General features: G+C 47.9%; 1 long non-coding RNA gene across 1 annotated transcript; it reads right to left on the bottom strand.

Annotated features, from left to right (window-relative positions):
* Positions 1 to 389: 389 nt before the first annotated feature.
* On the bottom strand, positions 390 to 9,021 carry LOC113923931. Its single transcript, XR_003520455.1, has 3 exons — positions 8,806 to 9,021; positions 3,602 to 3,660; positions 390 to 1,027 (listed from the first exon to the last, which is right to left on the bottom strand). It is a non-coding gene; the product is annotated as an uncharacterized LOC113923931 (long non-coding RNA).
* Positions 9,022 to 16,557: the final 7,536 nt, after the last annotated feature.

Here is a 16,557-nt window from a genome sequence, read left to right as displayed (position 1 = left end):
CTCCAGCTCCTCACCTGGAACATGGGCTATTTCAAACTCACCTGATAGGATTAGGGGGAAGGATTTAATGAAATAACAGATGGATCTGGAACAGAACAAACATTCAATATATGAGTAATAATATCTTATTTTTAATTAATATAACCTTCAGCCAAGCTGAGAATATTTACTTTTCTAGAACACCATAAAGATGGTCCTTGACCCCCTGGAATCAACAACCTTGTGCAAAACACATGATGTCTGCCTCACTCCAACTCTGCAGCAGGCTGTGGGGAGAAAGGGGATAGAAGCCACCCAGCCCCTGCCTCCAGGGGGTACTTGTTTGAACAGGGGAGGCCGGACAGAAAGAGCTGATCTCCCCCAGGGCAGGAGGAGGGCAGGGCTGCATGCCTGGGGGCCCTGAGCAAAGTCCCAGGGACTCAGCTGGGAGGAGTTGCTGCCTGGTCCTGTGACCTGTGACCCATCAGATCTGTTGGATGTGCCACGAAGATGACAGCAAGCACTTTGGTAGCTGCGGCATGGCGGAGAGCGTCTGTATGATTAGGGAGGCCTTCATAGGAGACCTTCTCCCTGGGAGGCTAGGCCGTCACTAAAATCCCTTAAGTAAGGTGTCGCCTCTGGAACCCCTCTGCTGCAGGGAGGCCCTGAAACCAGAAAGACGTTCCCAAGACCGTTTAACCGCCACATTCTGCTTGATCTTATTCTTTAAGGCAGTCGAGGTCTTCACCTTGGGCCATGTGGATGAGCTTAAGAGGGCTGGGACCCAGGAAGTCTCTCAAATATGTACAAAATCTTACATGAAGGTATGCAGCTGTTTATACTAGGTAGAGGTTCTGTAAGATTCTGTATATGTCAGGAGAGACTAACTGCTCGCTGAAGTAACAACCCCTAAGTCTCAATGTCTTAATGCTGCAATTCACGGTCCAAGCAGGCTGATAAGGCACAGTGGTGAAGAGCAGGGTTCTGCTGGCAGGGGCTCCACCATCTCCACCATGTGGCCTCCAAGGTCACCGTGAACACTGACATCCTGTTGGCAGATGAAGGAGAAAAAGAGCATGAACGGTCTTACAAGAAACTTTAGGGACCAGACCTGGAAACAGCATATGTTACTCCTGCTCACATTTCATTGGCCAGAACTCGGTCACGTGGGGCTTCTGACTGCAAAGGAGGCTGGGAAATGTAGTCTTCCTAGGTACCCAGGAGGGAAGGAAAACTGGTTTTCCAGAATGTATCTCAGAGCCTTTCAAAAAGGACTTGTATAGGGGGGGAGGAGGAAAGGCAGAGTATAAAGAAGACTAATAAATAACTATTTGCTTTATGTACATTATTCATTTAATCCTCACTATTAGTAGCAGATTTTTTTTATTTTATATCCATTTACTAGATAAGGAAACTGAAGCTCAGAAGAGTAAGTCACTTGCAAAGGATCACACGGTAGCGAATGGTGAAAACCAGAATATACCTCACACTCCTCTCTTGTCAACATGCAGTTTTAAAGGCACTCCATTCTATGACTTCTGTGTATTACATATTTTGAGTGGGAAAGAAAACGTGAATGGAGAAGATAATTTTGAGCTTGTATTTTAGGGTCAGCTAACACCTATGGACTGCTTACTCTGTGCCAGACACCATTTAAAATGCTTTTCCATATATTGCATAATTAACTCCTCCCACTGACCTTATAAGATCATCTAGCTATTATCTCAGCTTTATGCATGAGAAAATGGAGGCACAGAGAAGTGACGCAATTTTCCCAAAGCCCCACAGCTAGTAAGTGGGGGACCGGGGACTCCATCCCTAGCAGTTATGCCAGTCCCATAGGTATGCACTCCCCCCACCAACCCACGCGTGCACCCATTCAAGGTCTAGGCCACCCCATGAGATCAAGGCAAATAGAGACTGTGTATCCTTCATCCTCGAGCCCCCACCATGCAGCCCGGTCCTGCCCCTCTCCCTCCAAAACCATAGCCTGACAGTGGGAATCCTCCCAAGGACATGACAACACACCAGCAGAGTCCCCAGCCACCTGTTGTCTGGGACCACCATGACAGAGCCCATCAGCCCATGTAGGGTCGTTGCTGTAAACCCACGGGCGGCTGCCCTCCCCTTTCTAACCCCATTCAATCCACCTGATGGTTTCATGAAGGTAGATCTTTTACTATCTCCAACCATTGTGTCATTTAAGCCAAAATAAATTTAGTTAATGGGGGCCAGAAGCAGGTCTGGGGTGAACATGGAGGGGAACGAAGGCAACAACATCTCTCCTCACACCACCCTGGCCCTCTGAGAGATTGTTTCCCCAGAGAGAGGTCCTGGGGATGGCAGAACGTGTCCTCACTTTGCGCCTTGTACAAGGCCAAGGTGTCGACCTCAAGCTCTTGCACAAAAGCTGCAGGCTGGTGGGTGGGTGTGTGGAGGGGGTACAGAATCAGCCCGGAAGCACTCAACAGAGGCCTTGTGTGGTGATGGACCCCCAAGACTGAGGAGGGCTGAAGGATGTAAAACACCAAGGCTGAACGGGGGGAACCTTCAGACAAATGTAGAGCTAAAGCCAAATGTTCAGAAGCAGGAAGGGATGAGGGCAGCCCCCCTCCTCCATGCCAGCTCCACGCTGGGACCTGTGGAGCTGTGGCAAAGATACCAGGACTGGAGTCGGCCAGACTTGCTTCAAGGCCAGCTCCTCCATTCATTAGCCCATTGTTTTACCTCTCAGTCTCTCGGCCTATAAAATGGGTACAATGTCTGTCCCACCTCACAGGGCTGTTGGAAGGCCTGGGGGCTTGAGCACATGAAGCACCAAGCACAGGGTCTGGCGTGAGGCCAAATCCAAGTGTGTTGGCCCGGGGAGGCCTTTGAATACAGTCCTCTTAGAAACAAACAAACAACAAGTAACAGACTTAATTGTCTAGTCATCTGTATCACCAAACAAGACACCTCATTATAGTCATTTGTTTTGCAATTAAAATAATCACCTCTTCATTTGTCCTGGGCCATGAGGCAGGATCGATGAGGGAGGCCAGTCACTTGTCCCCCGGCCCACCGTGCCCAGCAGGGACCCGTGCCCACAGAACCAAATGCTTCTGAGGTCAGCAGTTCACCCTTTACTGCACGCGTCCCCGGAAACGATCTTCATTAATGCTCGCAGTGTCCCTGGGAGGCAGGTGGAGCCGACCTCATGACCCCTTCTACAGACAGGGAAATGGAGACTCCCCAAGGCTTTCAGTTAGCAAGTAGCAGCTCCAGGGCTCTAAGTCAGGTCCTCTGGCTCCAAACGCAGGGTGTTTTTTGGCAACACCGAAGGGGCTCAGCATGCTCTTCGCTGCCTGAGGACTGACAGGTGGGCGCCAGGGTAAGAGCATGGGCCCTGGAGCGAGGCTCTGTGGGTCCCCGTCCCAGCTCTGCCATTTACTATCCCTGAGATCTTGGGCAAGCTGCTGGACTTCTCTGTGTCTTATCTATAAGATAGAGCTGATGTCACTTCCTCCCACTTAGAGTGCTGAGATATGTGTAAAGCCATGAAAACGGGGCCTGGTGTAGACAGTAACAGCCATTAGGCATCACAACTGATACCCTTCGTGGGGAACCACACCCGCTCACCTACCTTCTCTCTTTGCTTCTGATGCTCTGTGCCCCTGGATGGCCGAGGCTGTCTTATCCATCCTGGAGACGAAGACAGAGGGTAGGTGCGGGGTTGGTGGTTAGGAGCGCAGGCTCTGGTTCTAAGTCCAAACCCCGTCACTCCCTGGCTGTGTAACCCTGGTAAACTCGGTGTGTGTGTGCTCTGAGCCCATTTCCTTCTGCAGAAAAGGGGATAATAATCGAATCCGGTTCATAGAGCTATAACTCAGTAAGTGATGGAACACACACAAAGCACCTAGAACAGTTCCTGGCCAGAAGGAAGGGCTGAACAAGTATGAGCTATTACTGTTATCGATATCCCCGGCACCCATCACTGTTCTCAGTCCAAGGGAGCTAAGCAACTGGTTTTGGATGCATGAATGAGTTGAGTGTTTGTGCTTCTTGGTCTCTGGATAGCCAGAGGTCCTCAAATTCTTTCCCAAAGATATGACCCTGGGATAGGAGTTGGCCACCAAGAATGGTGACCGTGTCCGAGATACTCATTGTTTATAATGACCTCACCAAGTAAATAGTTTGAGATGGGGAGCCAGGCCAGGCCTTCCAGAAATGCTCTGTCCCTGGCTCCAGCTTGGGTACGGAGACACAGTGACCCTAGCCAGTTGACTCATCTCCCCAACATAAGCTGAGCTGCTGAGGCAGCCCCACCCAGCCTCTCTCGGCCCTCACTGGCTCCTTCCCATGGTCTGGCAAGCCCAGCAGGAGCCAGTCTACTAGAAGCAGCTGGTTCTGAGGAGGAGGAAAAGCAGGTGTGAATCTGTGATTAATGCCAAAGAGGGGCCATCAAAGGAGCAGAAAAGTTCTGGCTGGGGAGATGGAGGACAGAAGGGCAGTGCCCAGTGATGTAGTCACTGTGGGGGTTTGGGGGGTGACACTGAAGGGCAGGTAGCCTGAGATGAGGATAGGCATTGCTGCTCTGTGGGATGGAGGTCTGTAGAGTTCCTGGGCAAGTAGGGAAGAAATCGGGCCTGGTAAGAAAATCCAGAAGGCCCCTCCATCAGGAACTCCCAGGATCAGGTAGCCATGGGGAGAGCTCAAAATAGACTGGCTCCAACCTCAGGGTCAAAACTAGTCAGTGTAGAAAGATGGTGACCCTGAGAAACACCTCTAAATGACACCCTTCTTGAAAACCTCGATCTCTTTCAGAAAATTGCCTTTTTAATTAAAAAAATAGAACTTCCATGCTGACAATTTCATTTATTGAACAAGAGAACGAGGCACTTAGTATGATGTGGTTCAACCACTCTGATGTACAGGTCAGAAGATGTGACTCCATCCATCCATCTACAGTTTTTCCTGAGCACCTACTACAGAGCAGACACTTATCAAGGTGCTGGGACCTGCAGAGAACAAGACCAACGAAGTCCCTGTCTCACAGAACTTAGAATATGGGGAGGAGAGAGACAATAAACACAAAGCAAATAGAGAAAAACATTCAGATCAGGATTAGATATTAGGAAGAAAACAAAGAGCTTTGTAAGAGCCAGGGGTGGGATGGGAGAGCCAGGGGGTGGTGAAGATCTTTCCCAGGTGACAGCTAAGCTGAAGCCTAAAACAGAAGCCAGAACAAGAACAAGGGAAGAGCTCTGCCTAGCAAGGGCAAGAGGCCCTGGGGCAGGGACGCATTTAGGGAGGTCCAAGAAAAGGGAGACCGTGCAGGTGGCTGAGATGGAGTGAGACCCGCTAACACGTGTAGGCACGATACTTCGCGCCTGGCACCATCCTGGCATTGACCGGCAGTTCATTACGTGCCCATAAGGACCCTTGAGGGTAGGGCTCCATTATCAACTCCATTTAGTTGGCGGAGACTGAGGCCAGAGAGGTTAAGGAACCTGCCCAGAGTGACCCACTGAGGACAGGGCAGGCAGGACTCCGCCTCTGACACCTCTGACAAATCCAGAGTTCACTGGAGCAGAGCCCAGGCAAGAGCGAGAGGACACAGCCCCTGTGGGCCTCGGCCAGGAGTTCGGGTTTTGTTCACGTACAAGGGGAAGTGACCAGTTCACACAGTATGTTAGTGGTCAGTTCAGTGACTACTGGCGCCCACCGGGTGCCTGGCGCCCAGCCCCATCCCAAAGCCCCCTCCTGCGCCCCAGGCTGCCTGCGGTGAGCCTGCGGTCGGGACACCCGCAAGTGCCCCTCTTCAAGCGAACCCCACCAGCGCCCCCGCCCACCCACCCCACACCTTCCCGGCATGTCTCCCCCACCCCCGCCGGGGCTCCCCCAGGGTCTCCCTTCCCACCCGAGCGCCCCGGGTTTGGGGGCGAGAACTGGCGCTCTACGCGCGGAGCGGCTCTGCTCCCGGGCCCCTCGGACCGCAGGCGCGCCCGGGGACGCGCGGAGCCCAGCCCTCCAGCGCCGCGCCCACTCGGGGCGCGCAGATCCGCCTCCCCGCACCCTCGCTCGGCCACGCCGCCTCCTCCGGGAGCCCTCGGGGCGCCTCTCCGGGAGGCCGGCACGACCAGGCCACCGGGAAGCCTTTCTGCCCTCAACTCGGCGGAGCACGTCCCGCTCCGTAGGCCGGCCCCAGGGGCCCACCCCGGCCCAGGGTGCCCACGCTGGGGGGCGCCCCGGACCGTAGCGCGCAGATGCGGCCCCGTGCGGGCACCTCGGGGGCAGGGGGGTGTGGCCCGGGGCGGTCCCGGGCTCCTTGACCCCCGCGCCACCGCCGAGACACCGCACGTTGCATCCCCAAACCTCCGCAACCGGAGGATTGCCAGCCTCGTGGCGGCGCGGCCTGATTGGCAGGTCCCCCCTTGGCAGGGGTGGGGACCGGGGAGGGCTATTGTGCACAATTGCTGTTTTTACTCCTGCCATCATTAATTCAACTACTGACAGAGAAAGGAGGGTCCGCCGCGGCTTTGTGTCACGCACTCACTGTAATTTACTTGAAAAGAATTAAATCACAATTACCTGCCATTCGTTTTGCATAAAACGAGCTATAAGGAGCTTGCCATCGCTGAGCGCTTGGAAGGTCAACAGCCCCATTGTTGCCATATTACAACAATATTTCTCAATTCGAAACTTAAAACATTTGAAATAGCAGCTTTGTTTGACTACGGTGGCCCACGGATAGGCAAGGCTGACACCCCACCTCGGACTCCAGACGTTACAGTTAACAAGCATAATTTTCATTCATTTGAGTCTAGACCGATCTTTTAAAATCGTTGCTTTTATTGAACAAATGTCCCTCCCAAATGTTGGAAAGGAAAACGTAACCTTTTATCTGTTACGTAGCCCAGTTGATGAATTATCTAAATGCCATGAAAATTCCTCTTGCTGGAGCTAAAATCAGAGCAAACTGTAATTAACTCACTTGAGGTTTGTTTAAATGGCCAAAGAAATCACACTGCTTCTCAAATAAAGTTACTTCTGTTCTCATTTCTCCCCTTTCAGATATGGTCATCAGGTAAACATGACTGATTAGCTTTTAAACCAACGTTTTTCAAGTGTATTTAAAATATTCAGTTCTGCAAAATTACATCACCGTGAACCTGTGTGTTCAGCAAATTTGAAGCCAGGCTGGATTTTAACAACTTCTGTAAAAGTAAACTGCTGCTTTGAGTGAGCTGTAGTTTCCATTAACATTAATAGTTTTTCAGTAACAAAATGTAACTGTTCAATCAAGCTTGAATATTAAAAGGAACCCAGTTACTAATTGTAAGAACTCTGGAACCATCAGAAAAAACAGCAAATACAAAAATACAATTGGTAACAGGGAGAGTTGTGTGCAGGGAGAGTAACATATTACAGCAAATTTCTGCATTTGAAAATAAAGAGAAGTGACAGAAAATAAGGTTAAAATTAGAAAAGATGAAAGATCAGAAAGGCAGAATTCTAAAAATCTGAGTGATAAAAAAACAAGCTGAAATGCAGATTTAGTGCAGAGAATAATTAAAATGTGAAATAAGAAAACTTACAACCCAGAAAAGCAAGTCAGAAAAGGAGTAAAAACACATTTGCTACTGTTAACACTGGATTTTTCTAATTTTAAAAATGCAATTTTGTGATTAAATGTTATTAGTATTTTAAGAGGTTTTTTTTAGAGTGAAAACTGCTAGCTGATTTTTTTTTAATGGGTGGCCTTTTCCTTTAAAGAAAACATATTTTATTGTCTGTTCCCTTTTACTTTTTTAATGAATGTGAAAATTAAAATGTTTACTTTGATTTTTAGTGACTTAAAAATTTTTTAAGTAATTTTTCCTTTTGTGTGTGTGTGAAAGAGAGAGAAAAGAACCATTTGGCTTCAGCAGAAAACAAATTACAAGTGGATCAAACCAAGGACTCAACTCTATTTTCATGACTGGGTTTTTGAAGAATAATCCATAGAGATGGGGGAGGAAGGGATTCATCTGGCAAATGAAACAAAGTCCCTGATCTATATTACTATTCTGATATCACCTCCTGGAATATCGGCAACATTTTAAGTTCCAGCCTAAGCCACGAATTCCTTCAGAACAAATCAAATGTCTTTAAAGAATATTTCTGTTTGAAAAGGAATTAAGCTCTCCTGAAAGAATTTTAAAGGTTGTGATATTCACAGTCTGATAAAGCAGCACCTTTAATGAAATTCTAATTAGCAATTTCATGCACTTTGCTATTAGTCATATCAGATTAGTGCACATTTTCACAGCCTTCCTTTAATTAAGTGCACTTATTCCAAGTTTCAAACACTTTCCTTATAAGATGAAAACTGTGCTGAAATGTTATTTAGTAAACAGAGGAAGTGTGAAAGTGTAGGTGTGCGCGTGTACAGGGGCAGACATTTTTAACTGTCTACAAAATTTTTTTACATCTATAGAGTTGGTGAACTCAGGTTTTTCTTCCTTTTTTTTCTTGTGTTCTCAATGTTTCCTTGGGATTTCTAAGGGACCTATTCAAATCCTTGGTCCAAGTGCACATCGTGTGTATTTTTGCTTAAAATATATATCCTGGATGTGTATATATGTGGGAGGATTTTTTGTTTGAAACGTCTTTTCTGTATGTATGCGTGTGTGTATATAGTATGTAGGTATAGTATATATATGTATATACATATATATGGGGGAGAGAGAGAGAGAGAATCAGAGAAAGAGGGAGTGAGAGAGGAAACAACACAACATACAATATTTCATTTTTTAAATCTGTGAAAAAGCATTTGCCCATGTAACATTCCCCCACCCCTGTCACCTTTTGCGGGCACCTCTTTTCCTTTGAAAACAGCAATATGATTTCATTCGACCTTCTAAATTTCATTCTGAAGCTCCAGCAAGGAGCAGGCTGCTAGCTTCGTGAGCCAGATCCTCGGAGCACAGGATATTTTCCTTCATGTCAGACCCCACTTCTCCACTGTAAGAGCTCAGCAGTCAAGCCAGTCTTTTCCAGGCGAAGCAGGACCTGGTCTAGGGGGCTCAAACCCTACAAACCCCTCAGTCCCCCTATCATCCCTCCCTCCTAGCCTCCTGGAGGGTTGCTCCGATTCAGAAAGATTGTATTATCTGGGAATCAACCTGATCTTATCTGTAGCCTTTTGTCAAGCGGAAATTTTTGTTGCCTGTTTTGCTCAGAGGTTGAAACTTGTAACATATTAACTAATTGCTTGCATCTCTAACACATGTTCTCTTGTTGGTGTCATTCATTTATACTGTAACATTTTTGACATTTTTAGATTGTCCCTTGGGACTCCTGGGCCTCTTAGCGGTTCCCTCTATGAAGAGTGTTTGCCTAATGATTACTGACTGACATCTCAATAAGGAGCAACATAGGAGTTGGGTGCATCTATTGGAGAGTTCGGGGATGTGTGTGTGTGTGTGCGCGCGCGCGCGCGTGTGTGTGTGTGTGTGTGTGTGTGTGTGTTTTAATTCATGGTCCACTTTGTCAAGTCATGTGTGAGCCATAATTTAAGCTAATAATTACCAGACATGAATTCAATGAAACATTGGTGTCTACACTTAAAAAAAAATAGTCCTGAATTTTAATGCATTCAGAAAACGTTTGCCTAGGGCCAGGCTGGGTCCAACACGCATATGGAAGCACTTTAAAAGTGATAAATGATTTGGAATCTACCCTGTCTACTGGTGTGCTTCTCAGGAAAGAAAATTAGAGCTAACAGGTGTTAGATAGGGAATGCTGGGGCATTTTAATAGAATTGTCAAAATGTTGGTACCAGATGTTGACATTAATGCACACAACTCGGAACGTAATGCCGGGCCGCCATTTAAATGATTATTTGTTTAAATTTCAAGTCGCCAGCAGGAAATCCTTACTTTGTTCAGCACCTTTCTCTACACACCATCCCCCTGCTCTTTCCCCTACGATTTGCATCAAAGTGAGTGGCTGCTCAGCTCACATATGCAGGCTTTAAATAAGCCATGCCTGTCAAATTTCATTTTTTCTTTTCAGATCATACTCATCACATCCCCATCCTCGCCAGCCTTGAAGTCCGCCTCAATGTATTCGTTTATGAGAAAAAATGATTTAAATACTGCCAGTTACAGGCTAATTAATCTTTGAACTCCTCGGCAACTTCAAATGTATATAGCAAGTAATCTGCATGAACTTGTAATTACTATGTATTTATACAATCTTTTCCATGTAATCACCAAGTCGTTACATGGTTATGTGAGCCTTGTAAATCACGGTGATAGCAGAAAACGAATCTTGCCCGTGCCACTGCAAAAAGCTCATGCAGGAGCCACCGCCGGTATCCACCACAGTCCATTAATCGAAGGATCCAGAAAGTCTCTCTCCTTTAAAGGACACTAGAATGCTCGCCTGCAATAGACTCCCAACTTAAAGAAGTATCAGGGGATTGAGAGACTGGTGAGGTAGGCAGAGAGCGGCCTTTTCATCCAGCTTTTGTACAAAGACTATGATTGGTTTGGGCCATTTATTCCTGCAGGAGTTGAAAGGCAATTAGAAAAAAAAAAAAAAAAAAAACGTCTAGGCAAAATCCACCATTGGTGTGCAAGCAGCGTTCTGCTGTGACTTGGGGAAGGTCCTGAAATAAATTCCAATGTGAGTTTCCAGAGCAAACCCTGAGGCGGACTTGGGTTGTCATCTTTTTTGAACCCAATTAAAGCGGAAGCAAAACCTCCAGTTTTTCCAGACCTGAGCCTCTTGTCCCAACTCTTCAAAAGTCACCCCCTTCATAAACAAACTCTGTGTGTGTGTGTGTGTGTACACATATGTATTTGCATGTCTGTGTGCCTGTGTGTGAACTAATGTAATATCTTCAAAAGCCACATTGGACCATGTGGGTGCTATTGTCCGAAAGCAGCCACCCATATGGGAAGGCCCTTCTCTCCTCCTTGGGAGGTCCCCTCCTCTCTCTTCAACTGGACAGCTAAGGTCGGGTTTTCCTTGGCACAAGAAAGGGTGAGGCAGGATACAGAACCACGGCCTTTCTGGGGGGGGCCCTAGGGGCCCCTCAGAATCTAGCAAGGGGGACCAAGAGACTAAATCTATGCTGGATTCTGAATTTCTGCAGTCATGAGCTTCCCTCTTTTCTCAGCCCTGCTTAGAATAAGGAGGGAGAAAGTAAGCAACAAGCACCCGCCGCTCAGCAGACCCTTGCCCGGACCCTCGCCTGGGGCTCCCAACGCAGCGCCAGATGACAGTCCCGACCCACTCAGGCTTGATGGCTGTGTGTCTCAGCGTCCTCAAAGCCCTTTCTCTTCAGAGGCTCACCCATCCAGAACCACGCTGTCCAAGATGGTAACCACTAGTCACGAGTGGCCATATAAATAATTAATTAAAAGAAAAGATCCGGGTTCTTGTTGCACTAGCCACATGTCAAGTGTTCCAAATGTGGCCAGTGGCTACCATCCTGGATAGTGCAGATATAGAATATGTTCAAGATCTTCAGTCTAGAACTCTACATAATTCTCTGTTCTCTGTCCTGATAATTCCCTGCCCAGAGACAGTGGCATTTAACAGGGTCAAAGCACAGAACCAGAGAGGTTTCCCTGAGCCCATCAAGAGGCTGCCTTGCCTCCTCAATAAGACCCCTCCTCATTGTGCAGGGCCTTTTGTGCAGGGCCAAGGTCAGGCCTGGGGCCCAGTGTGTCACCCAGAGCTCAGTGGGCACTGGCTGTGAGGAACAGAAGCCCCAGGCCCCACAGAGCCCTGGGATGTGCCTGAGGCCATGGAGGCCTTCAGTGGCTAGTGGCCAGTTCCGCTAGCTAAATTGGTATTTGCATCATGGCGAGGTCAGCCTTTGCCAGTATAAACCCAGGATGCCACTCTGCTTTCTGGGGTAAGAGATTCCAGGCTCTTTAGCTAGGAAGAAATTCTAATTATTCATTATCTTTCAACATAAGTGCTGTTATTGGCTGCTTGACTGCTATTATATGCTACTCATGATTATGGCTGTTTTTCCAGAGCTACCACGTGCCAGGCCCATTGCATCTGGACTCCTCACCACAACCCTATGAGGCAAGCTGTGATCCCATCTTACAGATGGGAACACTAAGGCAAAGATGTACTCACTGACCCCGCCATAGCCACAGGGCTCATGAATAGTGGATCAGGATCCTAAACCTCACCCCATTCACCGTTCCCCACCCCCACCTCCACCCCCCCCACCCCACCCCCAGCCACAAGCCTATTCTTCAGCTTCCTATGAGCTGCCTCTGCTCCCCACAGGTAGCCAGGAAGCTAAGTGGAATGCCTGGCTTCCCAAATCCTCAGCAGGGTTCATTGTCAGCATGTGATTCCTTATCTGCTTCACTCCCCTAACAGCTGCTGATGGAGCAGTCCTCACCACCTGCAGGGGTTCACAAACTGGCCCCAATTTTCCACCTTTCCCCATATCCATTCCTCCTTTGCAATGGGACTTTGCAGCACCTTTCCTCAAGAGCTGGGCTGTATTTTGCAAAGTGTGTTTCTGAATCTAAGTTGGTCTTGTGACTCGCTTTCACCAGTAAAACGTGGCAGGAGCAACTAAGAACGTACCACTGCTGAGAGCAGGCCTGGAGACATTGCGTCCTTTCGAATCCTGCCACCACCACCTAAATGAGCCCCAGCTAGCCTGCTGGATAATGAGAGATAAATGGCCCAATTGTCCCCACTGCCCAGCTGATAGCCAGCCAACATCCAGAAGCAAAGCCACCTCATTGACCTGCGGCTCCCCACAGACGCGTGAGCATGCGTACTTAGGAAAGAAGAACAGCCTAGCTGAGCCCAACCCAATTTGTTGGCCCATAGCATCATAAATAAATTCTGGCTAAGTCACCCTATTTGGGAATAGCTGGTTTCACAACAGGCACTAACTCTAACGTACCTCTTAACTGGATGGTTTTTCTTTATGATCGGTGATCTACTCATGTTGTGCCCTCCACTTCTTTGATGGCCTGGTTATCTTGTAGGGCTATGTAAGGACTTCTCCTAGAGAACCCGAAACCCATCAACCTGGCCAATTTCAACTGTTCTCCTCCTGCCCACCCGCCCCCCCTCTGCCGAGTATCAGGAAACCTCTTTGCTCGCTAAGGAACTGACAAATGAGAATTTTTATTTAAAAGGTCTAACTCAGTGGCCATTGGACATGAGACGCATTCCCACTTTTGGTTCTGACTTTGGACCAAACCTCAAAACCTCCCACATATCCACCAAGACGCTTGCCTCTATTTTCTTTCCTTTCATGGCCAGGAATCCAGAGGCATGTTCCGGTCCCTCCCAGATCCATCAGCAGCCAGCAGGGCTGAAGGAGACTCACACAGCTTATTTTCCATTTTCCTATTGGATCCGTGGATTCCAGGCCTTCCCAAATCCGGAGTGGAACCCACATTGGAAACCCTGTAGGGCCCTGTGTCTGGAGCAGCGCTGCAGAGCCCCCAGCACATTCCATGCCGCTGGAAGTGAGATTCTGGAAGTTGGGTCATGGCCAAGCTGGGCCATTCGAGCAACCTCCACAGAGCTTCTGTGGTCAGTGCTTCGGGTCTTATGGGTTTCTTCTGTAGAGGTGAGTTCCTGAGATGCCCACACACTTTACACTCCGCATTCATTCAATATGTAGGTCTTCGTCCTACTGTGTGCAAGCAAGACCGGGAGGGATGAAGCAGGGAAGGAAAAGAGGCCTGCGCTTGGAAAGAGCGCCCTAGTGGGCAGGCACAAAAATGACACACGATGTGGAAAGGCGGAAGCGACGTCCTCCAGAGAATAAAACATGAATAGCTGGTTTTTACGGGCACTCAGGACTTGCCAAGTCCTCTTCCAATTAGTCTAACAGGAATTAATTCACTTAATCCTCACCACTACCCTATTATGAGGGCACCGTTACCTTGTCCCATTTTATAGATGGGAAAACTGAGGCGTAGAGAGGTTAAATAATACAATGCTCCGCTACCACGTTCCTGACAATATCCATGAGGATTCAATATATGGAAGGTGACTAATAGACTGATGTGTTATAAATGGAGCTCCATCTCAAGAGTATAGAACATAGAAAATATCTAGCTTGTATTGTCCATCTGATTGTTTAAACATTAAAAATTATTAATACATAAAAATGATTAAAACCCTAAAATATTAATTAAAATACAGACAAAGGCATTGCTAATGTAATTTCTTACGCCAAATCCTTGACCTCTGGCTGACCTGAAGTGGTGTTTGTAAAGCAAAAAGAGCCAGTTTTAATCTAGGCCAGAAGCATTTGTTGCGAAGGAAGCATTGCTACAGAGCCAGAGAGACCAGCTCAGCTCTGAACGTGCTCCTGAGCTGAGAGGTTCTGCGTCTGGTGAGCCAAGCAGAGCCCGGGAGCTGGCAAAGGGCTTCCTTCCCTGTAGCTGGGTGTCCTTGGGCTAATCACTTAACCTCTCTGAGTCTCCTCAGTTCCTCAGTTTAGCATGGATAACAACTTTCCAGGACTCTTGGGCTTTTTGTGAGGATCAATTAGAATGTTGGATCAATATATTGTCCATCAGTTGTGTGCACCGTCAAGCAATTTTTCTCCAAGTCAGGCTTCTCAAAGCATGGTCCATGGACCTGAGGCATCAGCATCACCAGCGAACTAGTAGAATGCAAATTCTCAGGTCCTAACCTTCCGGAATCGGAATCTCTGAAGGCAGGGCCCATGAATCTCCTCTGGCAATCCTTAGCCTGGTAAAGTTTGAGAACTACCACCTTAAGGAATGCCGATTCTGCAGGAGAGCCCCAGGTGACCACCGAGGTCCCAGGAGAATTATGGAGCATGGCCTTTCACACTCACAGGTATCTCAAAGTGTATGCTAAATTGTATGCTTCCTAAAAATGGCTCCTATGGGCCCAGAAGCCTCCCCGAGAGATGGAGATCACATTATCACCATGGAGACAGGACTAGGAAAAGGGGAGGAAGGAAGGAAAGAAGACAGGTGGGCAGGTTTTCTCTAGGAGCTGTCTTTAGGACAACTAGAAACAACTGGAATTCAAGACCATGGTCATAGGCCCCGAGACCTGAGTGGCTCAGAGGATCCTGCCCGTAGGGGCTGCTTCTACGTCAACAATAGCCTCGCCATCTATATGCTACAGGTCACTCACTGGTCCTTGCTTCCACAAAGCCTGGCTGTGGCCTTGAAATTCTTCTAGCCCAGTGCTCCCCCGTGCTGCTCCTGCTTACTTGCCGGACCTGACTTAGTCCTTCCCCCTTCGCCCGAGACATGAGCAAACTGAGGCCCACACCACAGCTCCCCCATGGCAGCCAGAGTGTGGACACAGCCCGCAGGGCCTCACAGAGCTCATTCTTCTTGGCCCTCTGAGCCACCTGAGATTGAATCGCCTCGGACCACTGGGCCTGCTGAGAAGGAAAAAGGGGAGAAACATCACAACGTTGGGGGAAGCAAGCCTGAGCGGTCCGGGGGAAGTAGCCTCAGCTGTAACCTAACCAGGTAGAGATCGCCCATTTTTCAGATGAGCAAATGGAGGTGTGGTGAGATTAACTGGCTTGCCAGGGTGGCTAAGAGGAACCTAACCTGAATTTCCTGACACTACCTGGTCCTTGGATATTTGATTTGAAGCTTAGTTTGCCTTTGACCTAAGGGATCCCACTTGCTGCTGGCCTGAAATTCTCACACTGGGGATTCGTTCCAGTGGATCTGGAGAACAATTTGGTCTTCTAGAGTCTTATCTGTGCCCAATCTGCAAATGTGGCCAGAGGTTGGCAGCGAGCTGAGAATAAGGCCATCCCACCGGTTTGACCATATCTGTGTGGCTGTCCTTTATTATTTACTCAAAATTGTACTTTTCATTGATTTGCTTTTTTTTCTTAATCACTTTAATACATCCATTTTAATAGAACACTTCACGTTAGTATCGGAAATGGAAAACCAAGTTCACTCACTGTAACTCATTAAAGCAAATATATAATCTTGAAAATATAAAAATGTTCCTCAGTGCAATACCTCCCGTCAGCTCACACACCACCAAGCATGACACATGGGGAAAAGCCCACACACAGGGAAGCGTGAGGCTGGGAGAGGGGAAGGGAACGAAATTCCCATTTCTGTGCTGAGGCTGCATGTGTCTTTCGGAGGAGTCCCAGGGAGCCGAGGGAGGGGTGGATATGGCCTTGGCTAAGCCACTTCTATTGCAAGCCTCAATCTCCTCAGCTCTAAAATGAGGCTAAGCATGATCATTCTTTCACCCCAGGATGCTTGGAAGGTTGATTAATTGGGATTGTGGCTGTTTGTGAGCTTTATAAGTAGTGACACAGCATAAAATTGAATGTTCAAGATTTTTTATCATTTTATTTTATTTCTTCATGGTAAGTAGACTCGTTAATTCCCATTCCTATTTTCCCCATCCCCTCACCCAACCCCCTCCAGTAACCATCAGTTTGTTCTCTATAGTTAAGAGTCTGTTTCTTGGCTTGTGTCTCTTTTTTTCCCCCTGTTGCTAGTTTGTTTTGTTTCTTAAATTCCACATATGAGTGAAATCATGTGGTATTTGTCTTCCTCTGACTGACTTATT

Source organism: Zalophus californianus, chromosome 15 (assembly GCF_009762305.2).
Source record: "Zalophus californianus isolate mZalCal1 chromosome 15, mZalCal1.pri.v2, whole genome shotgun sequence".
Lineage (NCBI taxonomy): Eukaryota > Metazoa > Chordata > Mammalia > Carnivora > Otariidae > Zalophus > Zalophus californianus.
This window is presented reverse-complemented; position numbering and strand designations above follow the sequence as displayed.